The sequence below is a fragment of the Nelumbo nucifera genome, chromosome 1 (genome assembly GCF_055504915.1).
Source record: "Nelumbo nucifera cultivar China Antique chromosome 1, China Antique-T2T, whole genome shotgun sequence".
NCBI classification, from domain to species: domain Eukaryota; kingdom Viridiplantae; phylum Streptophyta; class Magnoliopsida; order Proteales; family Nelumbonaceae; genus Nelumbo; species Nelumbo nucifera.
The window spans coordinates 181,758,408-181,775,323 of NC_142649.1; the positions used below are offsets into that span (position 1 = coordinate 181,758,408).

The 16,916-nt window shown below is 36.6% G+C and overlaps 1 protein-coding gene and 1 long non-coding RNA gene across 3 annotated transcripts in view; both read right to left on the reverse strand.

Annotated features, from left to right (window-relative positions):
* The window catches only part of LOC104600240 (uncharacterized), a 34,980-nt gene that overhangs the window by 2,693 nt on the left and 15,371 nt on the right, over positions 1-16,916 (reverse strand). The window lies entirely within an intron of this gene.
* Positions 57-16,288, reverse strand: LOC148804219 (uncharacterized). Its single transcript, XR_016080738.1, has 2 exons — positions 8,430-16,288; positions 57-7,186 (listed from the first exon to the last, which is right to left on the reverse strand). It is a non-coding gene; the product is annotated as an uncharacterized LOC148804219 (long non-coding RNA).

Sequence of the window (16,916 nt, forward strand, 5' to 3'; positions counted from 1 at the left end):
TACGTTTTAAGAAAAAAAAAAAAAGATGCATATAAAACCAAAGAAAGGGGGAGCCGGGGTAACCCAAAACTAGAGCCCAGTTAGCCATTTACAATAAAGATTCAACAATGGGAAATTTGGAAGAAAATTTGAAATGGAATTATATTTTCCATTTTGAGGAATATTAGGGAAAGCACAAAATGAAAACCCGTGAAACTTTAAAGATATTCATATATGATACACTGGCTTCTGAAATAGCATCATCAAAAGTCATATAGAATAGAACACACAAATGGTAAATCCAACAACAGCTAAAAATAGATAAAGAATCATTTAGCTTTATGCTTTAAAACCATCCTAGCTGAGAAGATTTGTATCTGGTTTATGTTTTGATGAGAATTCAGTAAGAAAAAGAAGAATAAAAGTAAAGAACAGAAGAGAAGAAGAGAGGAGAAGAGAGAATGAGAAAAGGGGAGCAGTTAGTTGTGAACTTGCCACCCCATTCATCTATTTATTTGTTTGTATATAAAACATAGGCTCAGTTTGGAAAGAGTACAAATACAAATATGAACAGTGCAAATACATACAAAATAATACAAAATATAAGGTTTTGCACTCTACGTATTTGTATTTGTACTCCTTCCAAACTGAGCCATAAGTACACTTCCACTAATACCCCTACCACCTATATGAGAAAGAAAAACATAAAGAAACAATATAAATAACATGAAATAAAGCATAAATATGAAGTGGGACTGGACAGAAAAACTATTACACTATATCTCTATACTCCCCAAGTTGGGAATAGATATCAGTCATTCCCAACTTGTGTAAATCTGTCTCCAACTTGATCTTCATGACTACTTTAGTGAAGAGATCAGCAAATTGTGTATCAGAAGTGATATAGGGAAGACACACTTCTAGAGAAGCAACTCTCTCCCTCTCTGATAAAATGTCGGCCCACTTCAATATGTTTGGTTCTATCATGTTGTATCAGATTATGAGCAATATTAATGGTAATCCGATTGTCGGAATACAGCATCAAGGGCCTTTCATATTCAATGCCCAACTCCTCAAGTAGGGATCTCAACCATAACACTTCATCCACACCATTAGCCATGGACCTATACTCTACCTTAGCATTAGAACGAGCAACAATATGTTGTTTCTTATTTCTCCAAGAAACAAGACTTTCTCCTACAAAAGCACAATACCTAGAGGTAGATCTCCTATCATCAACACACCAAGCCCAATCAGCATTATGCATACCTCCACTTTCATGTGACCATTCTTTTTGAAGATATGCCTCTGTCTAGGCATCTCTTAAAGTAGGCAAAGATCCTCTCAACTACAAGATGAGTAGTTTTGGGAGAATGCATATACCAACAACACTGATGGCACAAGAAATGTCTAGTCGTGTTAGACAAAGATAAAGAAGTTTCAAAACCAACCGTTGAAACATAACTATCTTCAAGAGGGTCACCACCTTCTGCACTTACCTTATGATTCTGCTCAATAGGTGTGTTGGTAGGTCCATGGTTTTTAAAACCAACCCAGAGACCAAACTGGTCAAGGGTCCGGTTATCAGGTCAAATTCTGACAAAAAAATAAAAAAACTAAAAAAGAATGAAAACCGGTCAAAACCGTTCGAACGGTTAACCGCCCAGGTGAGCGCTTTGCTGACCAAAACCAACGGTTTTTATGGAAAATCCAGTTTTAGGGAAAACTGGAGCTGGTCACCTGACCGGTTCCCGATTTTTCTAGTCCAACCATCCGGTTCGGTCCGGTTTTGAAAACCATGGGTAGGTCTAACTCCTAACTTCCTAGTTTCTTCCAATATATCAAGAACATGCTTCCTTTGGGAGATAAAAATGGCGTTACTCTCCCAAGTCTTTCACTTTAAACTCTTGGTGTAGTTGCTTAAGAGAGTAAATCTCACTAGTATCACTCCTTTTCATCACAATATCATCTACATATACAGCAAGGAAAGTCAAAGAATAGTTTGTTTTCTTAATAAAAATGATGTGATCTGATTGACCCTGCACATAGCCAAACTTTTCCAAAGAAATTCTAAATCTATCAAACCAAGCTCTTGGAGATTGTTTTAGCCCATATAAAACCTTCTTCATCCGGCAAACTTTCTTTCCTGATTCAGTATCATAAAGGGGTAACTCCATGTATACCTCCTCCTACAAATCACCATTAAGGAAGGCATTGTTAACATCCATCTAGAACAATAGACAATAAGACTCCTCCAACATATTGCCATGAGAAATTTGCAACAATAGACAAATAAGACTCCAATGGTGTTCATCTTGACAACTGGTGCAAAATTTTCCAAATAATTTATGTCATTAGTCTATGTGAATCTTTTTGCAACTAGTTTGGCTTTATATTTTTCAATGGAGCCATTGACATTGTACTTTAGTGTAAACACCCAAGTAGTTTCTTCCCTTTAGGCTGACCAACCAACTCCCATGTATTGTTTTCAATGAGAGCATCCATCTCTACCTTCATTGCATCCTTCCACTCAAGCACCAACAAGGCTTCTTGTACTGTTCTAGGAATAGGTATAGCAGAAATAAATGCCAAAAAGGATTTATAGGACGGTGAAAGGTGGTCATAAGAAAGGAACTAGGAGATACAATGAGCAGTATATGAGGTACAACGGTGCTTCCCTTTGCGAACTGCAATTGGTAGATCAAAGTCATCTGAAAGAGGCTGAGGAGGTTCAGACTCAATAGTGGCAAGTATGTCATCTGCAGTAGTAAGTAAAGAAGTTGTGGTACCTGGATCTAGAGCTACAGAGGAGACTAGAACTACCTTGGACTATTGATGACCAAAATCAACCCGCCTCCACTGCCTATGAAACACCATCAACTCCCTACACTTCTGACGACCCTCTTCACCACAGTCCCCTTCAGTAACTAACAAAGGTAACAGAACTTCTAGAGCAAAAATACCATTCTCACCACTCTCCCCTTAAGAAGAAACCCTATGATAGTAGGGTACATCCTCAAAGAAAGTAGCATCCATAGACGCAAAACAACTTCCAAAAACAAGATCATAGCAGCAATACCCATTTTGATTTTGTGCATAGCCAAGAAATATACACTTGGTAACTTTAGGATCAAATTTGGAGTGATAAGGTCCAAGAATTTGGAAAAAACAAGTATACCCAAAAGTTTTTAAGGGGAATAGCAAACAAAGTCTTTATCTGGATATAGTAGGTTATGCCTAAAACCCGTGAAGGTACCCTGTTGATGAGATACACGACTGTATAGATAGCATCCCCCTAGAAATGTATGGGAACATTAGAATTTAGCATGATGCTTCTATCTACCTTCAAAATGTGCTTGGTCTTTCTCTCAACAGCTCTATTTTGCTAAGGTGTACAGGGACAAGTGCTCTAATGGATATAACTCCATAGTCAAGGAAATATGAAGCCAAGGGTTTTGCAAAATACTCATTAGCATTATCAAATCTAAGAATCTTGATTCTAATTCCAAATTGGGTCAAAACCATATGGTGGAGAGCCCGAGTCAAAGTAGGGACCTCGTCTCAAGAATGCATAAGATAAAACCATGAGAAACAAGTATAATTATCAACAAGCAATAGGAAATATTTATATCCCTCCACAGAATTAATGCGATATGATCCCCAAATATCAGTATGCACAATTTCAAAAGGAATAATGCTTCTTTTATTACTTAATGGATAAGTTGATCTACAATGCTTTGCGAGTTTACTTTCCAATTAAGTCAAGGCAATGCTAACAGCAACTAAAGCATTTAGGAATGTGGAACTTGTGTTAGAGGCAAGCGTGAGCATTCGATTAAAAACCGAACCGAATAAACTGAAATTTAAAAAAACTGAACTAAAAAAATAAAAACTGAAACTAAATTAGGAATGTGGAACTTGTGTTAGAGGCAAGCGTGAGCATTCGATTAAAAACCGAACCGAATAAACTGAAATTTAAAAAAACTGAACTAAAAAAATAAAAACTGAAACTAAATTATAGAAAAACCAAAATTTTTGGTTCGGATTTTGGTTATTTCAGTTAAAACTGAATTTTAATAATATATACTCTATTATATATTATAACCAGTGTTTTAAAAGCACAAGGGCCAATTTGCGCCTGAGGCGCAAGGCACAAGACGCAAGACAAGGCACATGCCTTTTTAAGCAAGGCGCAAAATTTAAAAAAAAAAAGTCAAAAAATAAATAAATAAATAATAAAATAATAAAAATAATATTAAACATAATGTTAATAAAAAATATAAACTTAAATTTAAAAATAAATGTTTTAAATATTAGACAGTGATGCCCTTAGCTCCAATCAAATTGATGTATCTTTTGACATTTATTGTAAATGAATAAAGTACACAATTGATTCATGTCATTGTGGTGTGTTTCTATGTAACACCCTTAAACTGGACACTTATGAGACTCGTGTTAGTTTAGAATCTTCACAGTCGTTGGATAGATCTGGGGAGATTTATCCTGCCAAGGCTGACACTGATGTGTCGCCGAGTTGGTTGGGGTGGCTTGTCTCAACTACCAAGGTGAGACCTGAGGTACATGCAGTGTGGGTTTTCTTGAAACCCTGAACCGGACCAAATTCCAGTATTGCCCTGGACCTTGGAGATAGATGGGCAAAACTGGAATCTTACACCTTGGAGATAGATGGGCAAAACTGGAATCTTACACCTTGGAGATAGATGGACAAAACTGGAATCTTACACCTTCGAGATAGATGGACCTTGGGTTTTCTTCGATTCTTGCTGAAGAATCCTGGTTCTTGCTAAAGAGTCGTCCTACTGATCCTGCTTCATCACACACTGTGTCATCTTCAATGGAAGTGGGTTTTGGTCTTCTCCTTGGGCGTGAACACCTTCATTGGAAGTTACTGCTATTTTGTATCAGGTATATCCTTCTCCTCCCTTTTGGTTTCAGATCTGGTCTGGTTTTGGATTCAAGATTGATCCTTGAAAATGCAGTTTTCTAAAATAGAGAATGTGATTCTCGGATGGGAGAAAACGAAATTTTTGAAATTTCTCCCAACCTTAAATCTTTATTATTCTGTTATATATTTAGAATTGTTCTATTTATATTTCTTGAATTTTGGGTTGTTCGTATGGAGGAGATCGAAATCTTTCTGCGGCGCAAGAAATCTGCGCATCTACGTTTTTTCTATTCATTCTTGGTCTGTAATTATTTTTTTATTTTTTTTATTTTAGACGGAATATATAGGAATTCGATTCTGATGTAATATTAATAGAAAAATTAGGTTTTCTATTTTATTTCATTTGAAGACGAAGCTGGAAGCGCGAAGGAGAAATTTTTGCAGATTTGGGTTCAACAATCTGCGATTTGCAGTTTTAGAAACTGCAAACTGTGAACTAAATTTTGTTTTGCAAGGTTGCAGCCTTATGAACAGCCCTCTTGCTATTATTCACTGATTCTTGATTGTCATGTATCATTATCTTTATTTTCAGATCATGTTTTTTGAATTGGATCTTGAATTAAATATCAAGCCCTAGACCCATTCGAACCAGATTGGACCGAATCTATGGTTCGATGGGGCTGTTCTCAGCCCTAAAATTTCCGTCATGAGCCGAGGGGTTGATGGTTAATTGCAAGATGCAATTAGGCCCACATCTGTAAAACCTAGTTTTGATTTGTTAAAACTACTTTAGCCCAATTCAGCATAAATGCTATATGGGCCAAACTGCTCTTTGCAATTCAGCCCATATATTATTTGATAATATTATGGGCTTTAAATGGGTTGGAAAAGTTTTTAAATTTTAATTATGGGTTTTACAGTTATTTAATTGATTGGATCAATTATGGATTTCATGCATGTGATGTATGTGATGTGATGTACTGCGTACATGGGCCATTAGTGCTTGGCCCATGTTAATTCGATAGTGGTTCTTTTGAACACCATGGTTGAATGCACATCATTGACATAGTGCCCTAAAGATCATTGGATGATCTCCCTTTCTCAGTGGGGCCCACTTCAGTTTCTCCCCAAAAGGAACACCCCAGAACCCTAGCCGTTTTGGGCCCACTTTGAATCTGGCTTTATGAAAGTCAGTGGGAGCCACTTTGGTTTGACCTAAATCAGATCTAGGGGTTTTCGTTCCCTCCATTAAATATAAGTGCATGTGATAGGGAATTTCATATGATGAACTCTCTAAAGGCATTCCATCATTAGTATGAAGGTTGAATGTATTGGTGGGTGGAGATGCACCATAAAATTGGGCTATCCATCTGCTAATGCAGTTGGCTGGATTGCTTCATAAGATGATAGGGGCGTTATAGACAGATGTGGGAGGGGCATATCCTAAAATGGAAGACTCTCTCACGGTACCTTGGCGTTCACAAACATGATGGGTGAGCACTTATAGGACAGAAAGGTTTAACCTAAAATGGTTATAAACCTTGTCTGACAGAGGCCAAAGGGAAAGCCCATAAGATGAGTGGATGAGATCCTTCACAAAAGGTGGTGAGGTTTTGCAGCTGAAACAGTTGGCTCCATGCACCCCATGTGGTTTCCCACATTTCCAGAGACACAATTGTCTCCGTCACTGAGATTGGAGGGAATCTCAGAGATGCCCAAAATGGAAATGGAACATAGATTAAAAGCCCTTTCTATGTGATGACATGAATCAATTAGGTTGTGGACTTATAAATCTGCTTTGCCTTAAACAAAAATGGCAAACGGAAACTTCGCGAAGTTGTTGAATGATAACAAACTTAAAGGCCCTAATTATATTGATGGATCTGAAACCTTATGCTGGTTCTGACGTCCGAGAAATTGGACAAAATTGCTAAGAACCCTGCTCCGGATCGTCCGGGTGACGGGGCTTCTGAGGCCCGAAGAGAGAGTATCAAGAATGGGAAGAGAAAATTTCTCTTGTCCGGTGTTATATTATAGCCTCTTTAGACAATCCGATACAACAACAATTCGATAAGATCGAAGTGTCCAAAGATATATTGGATAGTCTGAAGACTATGTATGAAAAGCAGAACCGTTGTACTTGACAAAAGGTCTTAAAATTGTTTATGACCGCATAGATGACCGAGAATCAATAGGTTCATGACCATTGTCTAAAGATGATGGGTTATATCAATGAACTAGAAGCTCTCGGGTCAGGGCTAGATCATGACACCAAAATTGATGTTGTCCTCAATTCCTTGCCTCCGTCCTTCAATCAGTTTATCATGAATTACAACATGAATAAGCTAAACGTTAGCCTTCAGGAACTCAGCAATATGTTGTAGAGGGCTAAAGAACTGATTAAGAAGGATAAGCCAATAGCCATGCTTGTTGAAGGTGGAAAACCGGGCAAGAAAAAGCGGAAGGCTAAAAGGATGGCTCAGAAGAAAGGTAGCGAAACTAAAAAGCAGAAGAAAGACAAGGCATTGGATGCCTGTCACTTTTGCAAGCAGACCGGCCACTGGAAGAGGAATTGTTGGTCACTTATGCTTCCTGGTGTATTGACTCCGGGGCTTCGACTCATGCGTGTAACTCACTGTAGGGGTTTAAGATAAGCAGAAGACTGAGTGATGGAAAAGTGACACTTTACTTGGGGACTTTTGCAACTGTTGCAGCTACAGCCATAGGCACCATAGAATTAGTTTTCAGAAAATGAATTATTGTACTGAAAGATTGTCTTTTCGTACCTAATTTAAGAAGAAATTTGATTTCTATCTCAAAATTGTGCGTGGATGGTTATTCTATTTTGTTTAGTAATGTGATTACTATTAAACAAAATAACAAATTACTGGCATATGGGGAACTTGAGAATGGTCTCTATATTCTCCATCCCTCTCTGGAAAACAAACATTATCGAAACTACGTCGGAAATAATCCTCAAGAAAAGAATACATGACACAGTTAGTCCCATGTGCTTGTGGCATTACTGACTTGGCCACATTAACATAGATCGTATCACAAGGTTGGTAAAGGATAGTCCTTTGGATTTTCTAACCGTAGAAGATCTTCCAACCTGTGAAAATATGACGAAGCGGCCATTTAACGGTAAGCCTGAAAGATCTACAAGCACACTTGACCAGATACATACTGATGTATGTGGTCCCCTGAATGTTAGGACACGTAATCAGCACGTTTATTTCATAAGCCTTACCGGTGATTATTCTCGGTAAGGTTACGTGTACCTAATGAGACATAAGCCTGAATCCTTTGAAAAGTTCAAAGAGTTCAGACAAGAAGTCGAGAAACATTTAGGGAGAGATTAAAGCCCTTCGATCAGATCGAGGTGGTGAGTATCTCTCTGACGAATTCAGGGACTACTTAAAGGATAATGGGATAGTATCACAATTAGCCCCTCCCGCTACACCACAGTTAAACAATGTGTCGGAGAGGAGGAACCAGACCCTATTGGGTATGGTATGATCACTTCTTGTCCACTCAGAATTACCTACGTCCTTTTGGGAATACGCATTGGAGACTGCGGTTTACGTGTTGAACCGGATTCCAACCAAATCCGTTCCGAAGACTCCCTATGAGCTTTGGACCGGTAAGAAACCAAGTGTGAGATACTTGAAGATTTGGGTTTGTCCGGCACATGTTAAAAGAACTAGTGCTGACAAATTGGAATAAAAAACCAACCGTTGCCTATTTGTAGGTTACTTGTTCTATGATCCGAAAGAACAAAAGGTGTTTTGCAGTCGAAATGCCTGTTTCTTAGAAGAAGATTACATCTTGGAGAATCTTCAGCAAGAAGTTGTTCTTGATGAGGAGAGCCCAGGAGTAGTGGGAGATGTCCCACAAGCTCCAGATACTCAACCTAGAAGGTCTACCCGGATATCCAGGCCTCTAGTTCTTTACGGCTATGACCAAGAAAGTTACTTGGTGGAAGCCACGACAAGTGAGGAGGATCCCACGACTTATGCGAAAGTTATGTTGGACATAGATTCCCTGAAGTGGGTAGATGTCATGAAAGTCGAGATGGACTCGATGGAGACCAACAAGGTCTGGACTCTTGTGAACCCACCCTCTGGGGTGAAAGCAATTGGTTGCAAGTGGATTTACAAGAGGAAGAAGGGGCCAGATGGTAACATTGAGACCTATAAAGCTCGTCTTGTGGCGAAAGGGTACACTCAGAAAGAGGGAATCGACTATGAGGAGACCTTTTCGCCGGTGGCTATGCTAAAATCTATTAGGATCTTTCTAACTGTAGCAGTATACCATAACTACGAGATTTGACAAATGGATGTCAAAACCGCGTTCCTGAATGGAGATCTTACTGAAAATATCTATATGCAACAACCGCAAGGATTCATTGTTCCAGGTCAGGAACACATGGTAATGCAAACTTAACCGATCCATATATGGACTGAAGCAAGCTTCTAGGAGTTGGAACATCCGGTTTGACTCTAATGTCAAACAGTTTGACTTTGAGCAAAATCCGGATGAACCCCATTGACTAAGCCACTTACACAGAATGTTTGAGAGACACGTGAAAAGTATGGGACTCTGGCTTGTATCCGATTAGACCTAAGTGCAAATGGGAGTTGTTAGACAGTGATGCCCTTAGCTCCAATCAGATTGATGTGTCTTTTGACATTTATTGTAAATGAATAAAGTACATAATTGATTCGTGTCATTGTGGTGTGTTTCTGTGTAATACCCTTAAACTGGACACTAATAAGACTCGTGTTAGTTTAGAATCTTCACAGGTGTTAGATAGATCTGGGGAGATTTATCTTGTCAAGGCTGACATTGATGTATCGCCAAGTTGGTTGGGGTGGCTTGTCTCAACTACTAGGGTGAGACCTGAGGTACATGCAGTGTGGGTTTTCTTGAACCTTGAACCAGACCAAATTCCAATATTGCCCTTGACCTTGGAGATAGATGGTCAAAACTGAAATGTTACACCTGACCCCTAGACTCGATTATTGTACTGCACTAGGTGTCGGATTGGGCTGTCTTTGATATGCCAATCAGTGAGATCCTTAGAGGGGGTCAAAACATGGGTATGTTGGGATGGGTGATCATAGTGGGATGGGTGATCATAGTGGGATGGGTGATCATAGTGAGTGGGTGATCATAGTGACAGGATCAGCCCCTCTGTCGGACAAAGTGAATGATCGGGGAATGCACTCTCTCTGATGAAAACCTAAATTGCCGACAGTTGATTTCAAACGTTGAGATTTGTTTTGCAAAATATATTTATATAGAGATATACATATATATATTATGATTTCAAAATGTTTGCAAAAGGTTTTAATTCTCAGGATCCATGTGAGTAGAGAGTGCAGCACTGTTTCTTCCAGTTGAGGGAGAGGTTCTCTCTTGTCGAACAGTGTTTGATCATTATGGGCTGAAAGATTAAGTGTAAGACCATTAAGGGTAATACCTGATGGGCTAATCTTGCATCTACCCACAGTCCTTGGGTTTTCATAAGGTGGTTGGACCCAAGGACCATTTAATGTAAATGTTGGGCTCATTAAGAGCCCATGGTAATGGACTCAGGGGTTCACTGTCTCCTACAGTGAATTCGGCCAGGCCTTGTAACAAAGGTTGGACTGAACCCATGTGGCTGATGTGTAGATCAATGTTTGGGTCCCATGCCATACAAAGAGAGCCAACTGGACAGCAGGTTAAGGAGTAAGTGAGCACATAGGCTTAATAGGCCTAAAGCCCAATTCGAACTGGCTTAAATTAGTTAATTAAAAGGAGGCAAGATCCGATTTATAATCTGATTAGGATTAGCTGAAAGGATAAGATAAGTCTTATCCATTTAAGAGTCCAGATCCAAATATCATATTTGATCAAGAAACTCTCTCCTAATTAGATAAGGAGGTTGATCCAAAGAAGACTATAAATAGGGGGTGAATTCCTCAATTTTAACACACAGGAACCTGAGAATTCTCTCCTATTCTTGCCATCCCTATCCAGTTCAATCTCCTCTTGTGGAATTGATCAAGAAAGGTTCTTGATATTGTTTCTTGGTTGAAGAAACAATTTGAAGTCGTGCTCACCAGCCCCTATTCGATTCTTGCTGAAGAATCCTGGTTCTTGCTGAAGAGTTGTCCTGCTAATCCTGCTTCATCACACACTATGCCATCTTCAGTGGAAGCGGGTTTTGGTCTTCTCCTTGGGCGTGAACACCTTCATTGTAAGTTACTGCTACTTCGTATCAAGTATATCCCTCTCCTCCCTTTTGGTTTCAGATCTGACCTGGTTTTGGGTTCAAGATTGATCCTTGAAAATGTTGTTTTCAAAAATAGGGAATGCGATTCCCGGATGGGAGAAAAAGAAATTTTTGAAATTTCGCCCAACCTTAATGTAGGGTTCGGCCATCCATATGATGGATCTCTCATCCCTTCATTAAAAAAAAAAACTATTATCTAAAATTAAAATACATAAACATAACATATAAAGCGTATTCAAATGAAAATTTAAAAATAAAAGCCAACATATAAAGCATTTTCAAGCATGTAAAACCCACAATCTCTTTTTCTCCTTAATTGCATTGCTTCAAGTAGCTAATGTGATGTAAAGCATATTGCATTCTTGATTCTATAAGTCGCCTTTGTACCACACCCCTCGAGACAAGCCCGAACAAGTCTATCTTAGGGTTTGCAATTCTTATTTCTCACATAAAAATAATGACTTTATAACTTTCATTGCCTTTTAAGAAATATTTTATTGCAATGAATGAATGAACAACATAAAAAGCGCAAAATTTTAAAAAGGTGCACGCCTAGGCTGAGGCGCAAGACGTATTAGGCACACACGCCTTAAAAGGGGTGCATACCCCAAAATGCGCCTCGCTTGTGCGCCTAGGCAGACCTTTTAAATCATTGATTATAATATATAATATATTACATATATTATATTATAAAATATATACTATGAATTATGAAATCAATTTTCATTTTATTACATATTAATATATTAATATATAATATTATATATTGCATAAATTGCATATTATATATTTTATCTTACATATTATATATTATATATAATAATAAAAAGTTAAGTTAATTCAATTAATCGAATTTCTAATTCTAAAAACCGAAACCGAAATCGAAACCAAAAACCAAATTAACCGAACCAATTTAACCAAAAACTGAACCAAAAAAACCGAAACCAAAATTTTCAGTTCGATTTTTCGGTCTTAACCAAATAGTGTTCACCCTTTGTTAAAGAATGATGCACCATCAGTAGTAATAGTAATAGTAACAATTGCATTGGCATGTCCCTTCTTATTTCTAAGTCTTGTTAGAATAAAGTGTGGATACAACTTCCAACAAGTATTCCTAGTATGCTTCAGCTTCTTAACAATAATCACAAAATATCTCCCTCTTATCTTACTTCATATCCTTCTCCTTATCAACCCTAGTGTTTTAAAAGCGCAAGGGCCAATTTGCACCTAAGGCGCAAGACACAAGGCAAGGTGCACGCCTTTTTGAAGCAAAGTGCAAAGTTACAAAAAATGCTAAAAATAAAAAAAAATGACAAAAAATGCAAAACAAAAACAAAAAATATAAACTTAAATTTTAAAATAAATATTTTAAAAAACCTATTATCTAAAATTAAAATACATAAACATAACATGTAAAGCATATTCATGAAAATTTAAAAATAAAAGCAAACATATAAAGCATTTTCAAGCATGTAAAATCCACAATCTCTTTTTTCCTCAATTGCATTACTCCAAATAGCTAATGTGATATAAAACATATCGCATTCTTGATTTTATGAGTCACCTTTGTGCCACACCCCTCGAGGCAAGCCCGAAGAATTCCATGCTAGGGTCTTAAATCCTTATTTCTCACATAAAAAATAATGATTTTATAACTTCAATTGCCTTTTAAGAAGATATTTTATTGGAATGAATGAATGAACAACATTAGTAAATATGGGGTTCGCGAGCGAACCGGAGCAAAGGTAGCCCGCTCCTAAAGAAAGAAGATTCAAAAACTAGATTTCACTACACCTGACTATCGGGGAGAAAGAAAGAAGAGGTTGCCGCTCCTACCAAAGCTTCCCAACCTTCTTCAAATCTCAACCGCACACTTTTGAGGATCAAAATAAACCTCCCAAGCCTTGAGCATCACACCCAATCCTTCTCCTTAACCTATAACTTCAAAACTCTCTAATTGGCTAGGGTTTTGGGCATAAAAATAACAGCTTCACTTCTTGGCAATCTTCTGCCAGATTCTAACTCTCCAAACACTTTACCAACTAGGCAAACAGTCCTCTAATTGATAAGGAACTTATCTCTCCATACACTCTTCTAATTGAAGGGTGTATGGGGAAAAAAAAGGAAAAAACAAAAAAAAAAGAACTGCTCTAATACCAAGATGTAAATATGTCCTTCAAGTCTGATAGAAAATACTGATTATAGCCAATGTTTCAAAAGCACAAGGTGCAAAAAAAGCGCAAGGGCCAATTTGTGCTTGAGGTGCAAGGCAAGGCACGCGCCTTTTTAAGAAAGGCGCAAAATGCGCAAAATTACAAAAAAAAAAGTCAAAGAATTCAAAAAAATGCCAATTTTTTTTAGAAAATGCAAAAAAAAATTACAAAAAAAAGTCAAAATGTGATGTTAATAAAATTTTTTAAAAAGTCAAAGAATTCAAAAAATATTAAACATAATGTTAATAAAAAATATAAACTTAAATTTTAAAATAAATAATTTAAAAAACCTATTATCTAAACTTAAAATACATAAACATAACATTTAAAGTGTATTCAAATGAAAATTTAAAAATAAAAGCAAACATATAAAGCATTTTTAAGCATGTAAAACCCACAACCTTTTTTTTCCTTAATTGCATTGCTTCAAGTAGTTAATGTGATGTAAAACATATTGCATTCTTGATTCTATGAGTCGCCTTTGTAGCTCACCCCTCGAGGCGCATACCCCAAAATGCGCCTAGGCGCGCCTTTTAAATCACTAATTATAGCAAAAAATAAAGAGAGAGAAAAGAAGATTTCAACATAATTGAAGAAGAAGAGAAAGGAGAAGAGAGTTCGATGGGTTTCTCTCTCCCTTCACTAATCTTTTATTAATCTGAATTAATTAGGCTAATTACATGTATGCCCTTAAGTGGGTGGCCAGCTAAGCAATAACTTAAAAGAAATTAAAATGAAGTTAACAGGCCCATTAACACATAAAATAAATGGAAAAGTGCATAAAGATAAAACAAATACTAGGGCCCATTCGGCCCAATCTCTCTACATGAAGACCTTAGAATCTTCATTCTACGTTAAGATGCTCTTTGTGTGGTTAAGTTTGTTGCTGGACAAGACTTATTTGACTTTCTTACATTTCTGAACAAGGGTATTTTTGTAGTTTTGCTTGTTTAGAGATTATGTTTGGGGATAAGTCTTAGTCTAGTAATCTCCCCTTGTTTGGCTTTATGTTTGTAATTGTTTGGGGCAGGTTTAGTCCAATCTAGCTTCTTTTTGTAAGTGGCTTGTTGGGCAAGCTAACTTGGGGGGCAAGTTTCTTCCTTTGGAAGCTTCTTTCTTATTAAGCTTGTAAGGTTCATTTAAAGAACAATTTTGGCTAATGAACAAAGAAAGTTTCTCTACAAAACTTGGTGTGGTTGACAAGTTGGGGGTGTGATTGCTCTCACCCTTAGGTGTGATGCCTAGGGTTTTCATCTTATTTTCATCCCTTTCTCTTCTCTTCTTTCTCTATTAGTTCTTTGTTTGTGCTACACATCTAGACCTAAGTTGGTTGCAAGAATAGTGTTGAAGCTAGCTTTTGATACTTCGTGCTTTTTGGCCCTCTGACATACATTATACTTTCTAAAACGTGTGTATCAACCATACGTGTGATACTTATACACCCCACCACGTGATAGCTTATATGAATGCCATGTGGAAGTACAAACACATTAATATATTCAGTGGCATGTGACATGCCACATGGCATGCCATGTGGCATTCATCTATGCTGCCATGTGGCATTTTACATGTCATTGATCCAACATTCAAATGCCACATGGCATCCATATATGTTGCCATCATGCCATGTGGCACACATGGATGCCACATGTCATCTGAACACAATTTGTGACAATTATATGCCACGTGGCATTCATCTATATTGTCACACGGCATGTAATATCATTGACTTACTTCCAAATGCCACGTGGCATCCACATATTATTGACTTACATTTAAATGTCATGTAGCATTCACATATTACTGACTTGCATTGAAATGCCATGTGGCATGGCATGCGTACGTATAATACATTTTATTGTATCCAAACACCATCATTTACTTTTACTTTGAAAAACATGTTTTTAAAAAATTTCCATCCAAACGATTTTTGAAATACAAAATCAAAAGTATACCACATACTTTGTACTTTGGTGCTATTGAAAGTATAAAGCACGAAGTACCACCAAATAGGGCTTAAGACTAGCATCTCCCCTTGCTTGAGATTATTTACATCACACTTCAGCTCATAGGCTCTAACAACATTAAGGGGCTGAGAGTAGGTTTCTTTCACGTAGGGGTGGCAAATGGTGGGTGTGGGTTGAGTACCGACCCACCCATATTGACCCACTAACCCATTTGCCACCAATGTTAGTGGGTCACAACCCACTCTGACCCTAACCCACACATTTAAACCTCTACATCAAAATAGATTTTTTTTATTTTTCTCTATTCTAATTGCACAAAAACATAGAACTATATATTTCAACTAAAAACATAAAAAGTTTAAATTATTAAATAAAAAATAAAAAAAAGCATAAAAACACAAAAAAATGGTGTGTGTGTGTGCATGTTTGTGTACACACACACACACACATATATATATAGATATATATTCATGTAAAACTTCAGAAATTCCAGGAAATGTAGAAAATACAAGAAGTTGCGGAAAATTACAGAAAAATGTAAAACATACACACATGTATATTTCAACTAAAAAGACATAAAAACACAAAAAAATGATAAAAATATATACTTCATGTAAAAGATATTCCAACAAAATAAAAATAAATAAAACTTGCAATACATAAAATTAATTGAAAGCGTAGAATTCAGATAAAGAAAATTGTAAAAAATATAGAAAATTGCAGAAATTGCAAAAAAAAATAAATTAATAATTTCAGAAAATATAAATTGTAGAAAAAGAACAAAAATTACAAAAAACACCAAACTTATATAAGTACACAAAAACTGCAGTACATAAAATTATAAAAAATTTAAAAAATATATACTTCAACTAAAAAACAAAAATTTCACAAAAATGGTAGAAGATTAATATATATAGCTAAAAAAATCAAAATTTGAAGAAAAAAATAAGGAAAATGATAAAATTATATATATATATATATATATACTTCAAGAAAAAGTTAGAAATTGCTTAAAATACATAATTGATAACAATTCAAAATAATTATAAATTTCACAAATTTTTATAAAAATATAAAAAGCTATATATTATAGCCAAAAATAGCAAATATTGTAGATACATAGAAAATTATAAAATTTCAAAAAAACAATCGATCTGAGTTTCAGCTTCTCTCAAAACCTACTCAAATTTTCCACAATAAGCACTATTGTTTGAAATTGTCAGCAACTAATTTAATCCTCTATTTGCAACCCTGCCGTACGTTTTACGGATGTAAGTTTTCTTCCACAGATTCTTCCCTTCTCTTCTTCTCAATCCAATTATCCACAAAACATTGTTTTCAACTCTCTCCCCCACCTACATATCCAATGCCCAGTTCTTTAGTATTATTAGATGAGACATTGTCAAGAACTTGACAAACCCATCCTATTTTGCATATTCTGCATAGATCTAAAGTCATAATTCTTCCATGATCCAAGCCTCTAACAATCCTATCCTTCATTCTCCCCTTCAACCTATATAGATCTGAGTCATCACTCCCTTCCGCAATATGAGTTTCTAAAATCTGAG